We start from the raw sequence: 6,481 nt of genomic DNA, 5'->3' as shown, positions 1-6,481 counted from the left end.
CTAAGGCACTCGTCCATTTTTTCAAGGGTGCTCATCCTATCAAATTGTTGTGCACTCGCTTCCCGCACAATGGAGGAAACTTCTTTCAAATCAGCCAATACACGGCCCATGAGTGCCTTATCTTGCAAATTACAAGCAGTTAGAAGCATATGATTTCGATTGTACTTGCAAAGTTACAATATATATTTGTGCCTGATGTTCATCATTTACCTGACCGTCAGTCTTTGGTTTGACCGGCGTCCCAACTGGTGGTGGATTGAAAGGCCGCAGCAGGTCATCGACATACTGTATGTTAGTGTCGTTAGTATCATTCAAAACATATGGTAGATAATCCAGGCACACAGTACTAACACTTTACCTCTCCAACCCCTATATAAGTCTTGTTTATTATGTTGTCAGCCTTCTGTGCCTTCTCGTCACTCCAGTTTTGGACCAGCGGCCTTAACCTTGATGCATACGAGATGGTAGAGTCCAATTGGTGCCCCCTCCACTTCTCGTAGTACCACGTCTGCATTACAACAAAAACAGCTTAGAAAATTTTCCATAAAATTAAATGTATGGTATGTTAATAATGATTGTATTACTTACAGCAGTGGTAGGTTGCCCTCCAGATTTCCTCCACCATTTACAAATTTCTCGACGCTTGTCATAAGATGATCAAGTGTAAGCTGTCCAAAATTGGTGCTCTTTATTGTCTCAACGTTTCTAACAATCCCAAGGTATCTGTTGTCCACATACTGCTGTGTTGTCGGGCATACAATCGGCATAAGATGATCAGTTCGACTAAGAAATAAAAATCGGCATGAGAGGAGAAATCCCAGTTTCAGAAGGCGAATGATTAATATATCTAATTAGCAATTATATCTGAATCTGTGGGTTGTGGATTTGAAATTGCATCTATGCCTGATGCCCGTTGCAGACTGCAGGGATCAGAATCAATGGGTTGGGGAATGGATTTGTTGCGCCGTCCGCGCCGCCGCACGCACGTGCGATCGCCGATCAGGCGATGGCAACAGCTCTGGCCGCATGGCGGCTCGCGTGCGAAGAGATCGAACAGGGGAAGGGATGTGACGGTTATCCTGCGTCTGATCGATGGACAGTTTTTTAGGGCGATGATGGACGTGTGTGGGCTGTGAGGTACAGCCATTTGGGCCAATGGGCAGTCGTGCTGTTGAGGGAAAATAGAGGGTGGGCTAGCCTCTGTTTTTGGGCTGAAATGCCTATCTTGCATGTGTTGCGTATCAGTTTCGTTTTTCCTTATACGTACACAATATTTATACAACATATACCTAGTTTTTTTGGCAAAAATCATGGGTATTCAACTGAATACCCTTGAATTGAGGTGAGCCCGCCCCTGGGCGGAGGTGTTCCCAATCTTTATGCGGCAACCGCTGGAGGCTTCCAATAGTTTCTGCTTGACTTCATCAACGACTCGCAAGCTGCGTTCCTCGTAAGAGATACTGTTGATTGCAAAGCCGGGGATGAGGGGCACGGAGCTCCGCAGGGTTGCACTGCTGTTATTATAGCAAGTGACCTTGAAGTCCAAGATACCACACGATCTTGCCGCGTCTGTCTCAGCGAGCCAGAACGGATTAGAGATGGTGAGGTTGCCGCACCTGTTGGCCGAGCGCGAGCAGCCTTCCCCTTGCTGCTCGTCAGCCCCGACGAGCATCACTGGCAGCCACCAAACCCCAATGAACACTAAGAACCAGTAGACAAGAGACATCGAAATACAAGAGCTGTAATTTGTGTCAGCAAGACACAGAAGGGGAGCAAACAAAATTCGTGATCATGCATGTGTTGTGTGGATATACGAGAGAGAAATGATGTGGCAAAGAACGGATGCGATATGGTTGGGGAATGGAGTCATCTCGCAGTCGTCGTACGTCTAACATGGGAACTCCTATCTTAATTGACGGAGCAAATGGAAGACCTGGGACAAATTATGAGTGGCTGTAGATCAAGTTGGTGGAGGACTTTTCAGGCATGTTGATATCGCGATGGTTGTCCTAGCGCTGTCGTGTGCCGCAGCGAGAAGATATTATGAATGGTGTTAGCCAACTACCTTGACTGGTTCTGTCAACGCAATTACTTCCCCATATACCCACTAGAGAGAGTTAACATCGAAATGTCTCAATCCACATTTAGTTGGTGCAGTGTTCCGCAATTTTATCAGGAATGCATTCCCACCATATAAGGCATTCTTATGTTTAGAGCAAGGAACTGGAGGCACGGAGCATTGTGTTATTTTGTGTGTTTAATGTTTATTAACAGGTATGTGAATTTGGAGGCAAGAAAATTGGAACAGGAACAATGGCAAAGCTGGTTGGGCACATCGGAATGGTAAGAAATAGATTTGCTGATGAATTGCGTGGATGATGTATGTGAAGGCGGAAGGCAAATAGATGAATGACAGCTAAAGTCTGAAGGAATTGACTGGTCGAGTTATGGCCTTTTTAAAAGATACTCTCTCCATTCACAAATATAAGATGTTTTGAATATTTCGATATAGAATACAAACGGACTGAAATGAGTGAGAAAACATACTAAAATGCGTCTATACTCTATATACATCCAAATCCGAAGAAAGATAGAACATAGAGAGTAATATTTAGTTCAGAAAACCCCATCGGACAAGTCTTGACCAATTAGATGCGATGTGACTGTACGTCGACCGAGGACGGAGGATGCTTTGTAGACAGAAGTACCATGGTACGTTCCTGTCTTGTATTTCAGTGTCAGCATTTTTACTTGTAAGAATCGGCATGTGAGATTGAAACCGTTCACGAACCTTCCATAAGTTGCATATACTATCTGAAAAGTCCTCTTCAAGTGAGCATTTTCCGAGGGAATTCACGAACCTTCCATAAGTTTCATTGTCAGCATTTTACTTGTAAGAATCGTCATTTTACTTGTATTTCACAGTCTGTTCTAGTGTCGGTGTTTTTCGCTGTGTTTTTGGGGCAGTTTGTTTTGGTCGTTTGTACTCCCTCTCTATCTTTAATATAATACATGCAGCTCTCCTACATGGTTCGAAAAAAAAGAGTGAGATCATTTCCCGCGTCACCAAAGTACAGTGGTTGTAGGCGGCCGAGCCAGAACGGGTACCCGGCGTACTGACGTTCCTGTACGTACGGCCTTGGACGCGCAGGTCGCCACAGCTGCGGCCTCCGGCGTCGTGGCTCGGTGCAGCAACATGAAAGCATGTTACCAGGACGGACAAGAGTGCTCGCAGAAACGGGGGATGCATCGACGTTCTATCCGTAGATCCTTGGGTGGTGTTGCGTGGAAAAAGGCACGTAGGCGGGGAATTAGCAATGGTAGGAGTTTGGGCCCCTTCGCTCGCCAGGATCCTGCTTGAACCAAAACGTTGGAGAGCAAAATGTTCCTCCAAAAAAAATGAAAGGGGGAGTTTTTTTTTTTCGAGGGATGGAATGGGGAGGTGATGGGTCTCACGCGGCCTGATGTGTTGCTCTGAGGACTCGTCTACATGGCCTTTTGCAAGGCCTACAGCCCAAACCTGCCGACGTGATTGGAGTCGTACGGCACCGCTGGCGGCCGGTAATGGTGTATTGCCCCCGATTAACCGCGCTCATCCCCGGCGCCGCTGCAGCGTGAGGCTGCCGCCGTGAGCTGCACAGAGCAGAGTCAGTAGCCTATGCCACATCGGACTAGCGTTGGTTAGGGCGGCGAAGGGGAGCCACGGTAGCGATGTTGCCTGAGAAACGGCGGAAACCCTCGTCTCGCCAGCGGGGGACAGTAAATTCGGAGTACGGCGGTGGTCATGGGCGAAGTTGTGTACGCGTGAAGGAAAGGCACGGCGCCATTTCCTCGAGTGGGTACCACCTGCCGAGCAGAGGACCAAGTAAGTATACCGCCTTAGACTTCCACGGTTAATCTGCTTGCTGCGAATTGGCATATAATTAGTCGCAAATTTATACTCTTGATGGTCTTGTTAGTTGTGTTTTTTTAGGAATAGCTGCTTGCCTTTGGCATAAGATCCAATCCTTTTATCTGTTTGAACTTGTAAGGTGGAACACAAAATTCGTGCGCTAGTACTTCCTGGAATACAGTGATCTTTGGAGGCTTTGGTTATCACCTGGTGACAGGCTAGTGGTACAACGTTGGTATGCGCTAGTACAAATATGACATGCATTTAGGTGCCTGTCGGAGAAAAAAAATTGATTGGCATTGACATGTCCGTATGCAGGCTAATTTCTGATTTTTGTAGAACTGTAATGTGTGCCTGTGCATTGCTGTGATTGTTATCAACAATGGGTTTTATGATAACCGGCTGTGCAAGTTTGTTGTCGCCACTCCTAATGTAGGATGAACTCAAAGTTATGACATTGTGCCGCTTCCGTTCATCACGCCCTTCCCAACTACCAACCTGAAAAAACATAATATGTTAGTCAATATAACCCCCATCTAGTTATGCAGTGACTATTTCCTTACATGGACAATGCTTTGCTGTAATGGAACTTCAGTTCAACAAGACATTTATCTGAGTTTTATTTATAATCAGAGAAGCATGCTTTACAAACAGAGCCACCCTTCACTCTAGGTCATTCGGACACAGCACATGGAATCAGCGTATGTTGCACATAAACTAAAACTTTTGATTTCACCACTGTTAGATCCCCATAACATGGTTCTTCTCTATAACCTTAAAGCGCTTCTTATTAGGGTTTTTCAATCAAAGTTAGAAGATTGAGTAATTTATATTGGAATTTCCAGTCAATTGTGCATTCACAATTCTTTAATGACTATGATACAATGTCGAACTTAGTTGAGCCTGTTCAATTTCTGAATATACTTTAGTACAAGTTACCTTCTCAAAGAGGTGGAAATTGTTATGTGTTTCCTGAATTCACAAGCCTTATCTCCTCAGATGTCGTAGAGCTTGCACTTTGTACATTCATCTTATGAGCTGCATTTTCACTAGAATCAGGGATAAGCAAGTAGGTCAAGTTACTAAAAGTATTTGGAAAAAAATAACTTCACGGAAAAAAGGGAAACCAAATAGATGTAGAAGTATCTTACAGTAGTCCACTGAAGTTTTGCTTCTCTCAAACATTTCTACAACTTTGGTTATAGTAGGGTGATACAGAGGTAATACTTGTATGCACCACAAGCCAATCAAGGTCATCTTTCTTGCAATTTCCTCAATGTCACTTGTAACTTCACATGCCTCTAATTCATCGTCTTGAGCAAAGTGATCATAAATCCAATCTGGGAAATACTTTTCGCTTGATTTTTCAGCCACCGATTTCACATTTTTCCTGCCTCCAACCATCTCTAGCAACACCATTCCATAACTATAAACATCTGACTTTGTTGAAACAATTCCGAAGTTTCGTGAGTGAACTTCTGGAGCAATGAATCCAATTGTTCCTCTAGCACCAATCATTGAAAGCTTGCTCTCCTTGGTACGACATAGTTTAGCAAGACCAAAATCGGCAATTTTTGGGCAAAAATCTTGGTCTAGAAGGATATTTTGAGGCTTAATGTCAAAATGGACGATCCGTGTATTACAACTATGGTGCAAATATTCCAGTCCACGAGCTATCCCGATAGCTATTGCATAGAGCCTCTCCCATCCTAAAATTTCTTTTGGCTTCTCTGAGTAAATGTATCTATCCAGGGAACCATTGCACATGTACTCATATATAAGAGCTTGTTTTGATCCTTCCAAACAAAATCCGAACAAGCTAACAATATTCACATGAGAGGTCCTACCAATGCTCATAACCTCATTAACAAACTCTTCCCCGTTTCCTTTGCAATTATGTAAGAATTTCACAGCAACCAGACGACCATCATGTAGCTTTCCTTCAAGACCATACCATAACTACCTTGACCAAGCTGCTTATTGCGAGAAGACGTTATCTTCATTACCTCTGAGTACGTGAATCTTTTTGGAGCAAGTCATCCATAAATTATTATCATGGCCTCGTAATGCCTTTCAGTGGTGCTGCTATTCTTTTTCCAGAGGAGAAACCAGTTCCTTTTCCCCGTCATATACCACATCAGCACGTAAATACATGCAAAGAGTAGCGCTGCAGCTGCTGATGTCAAAGCTGAGGTGGAAGAAGTAGATGTACCAGGTGTTATAATATGGGTATTTAGATCTATAAGAACATCGAGGGTTTTAAATTCAAGTTAATTGGTTCTATGGTTATGGTTTCACATGACCACATGCTTTCAATTTTTTTTCGGACACTTTAGACGCACTACACTGGGCACCTCCGCCAATTCGGATCTCCACCCGCCGGCGCCTGACCTTAGCGCCAGGGTATTTTATTTTCCCACACAAGACTTCAACATCTCTAACAATCCCAATTGGTGATATAGTGTCTCTAAAATAATGATACACCATGGTACTCTGTTTCTAATTTCACCGGCTGGATTTTGATCCGCATAATGAACCAAGAATGGAATGCCATCTTGTTCAACAAAACCAGAGGTCGCTGGCACGTTG

The 6,481-nt window shown here is 44.0% G+C and overlaps 1 long non-coding RNA gene across 1 annotated transcript; it reads right to left on the bottom strand.

Annotated features, from left to right (window-relative positions):
- Positions 1-3,995: 3,995 nt before the first annotated feature.
- On the bottom strand, positions 3,996-6,279 carry LOC125526426. Its single transcript, XR_007291667.1, has 3 exons — positions 5,044-6,279; positions 4,832-4,941; positions 3,996-4,390 (listed from the first exon to the last, which is right to left on the bottom strand). It is a non-coding gene; the product is annotated as an uncharacterized LOC125526426 (long non-coding RNA).
- Between the last annotated feature and the right edge of the window lie 202 nt (positions 6,280-6,481).

This window comes from Triticum urartu, unplaced genomic scaffold (genome assembly GCF_003073215.2).
Source record: "Triticum urartu cultivar G1812 unplaced genomic scaffold, Tu2.1 TuUngrouped_contig_10053, whole genome shotgun sequence".
Classification (NCBI taxonomy): domain Eukaryota; kingdom Viridiplantae; phylum Streptophyta; class Magnoliopsida; order Poales; family Poaceae; genus Triticum; species Triticum urartu.
This window is presented reverse-complemented; position numbering and strand designations above follow the sequence as displayed.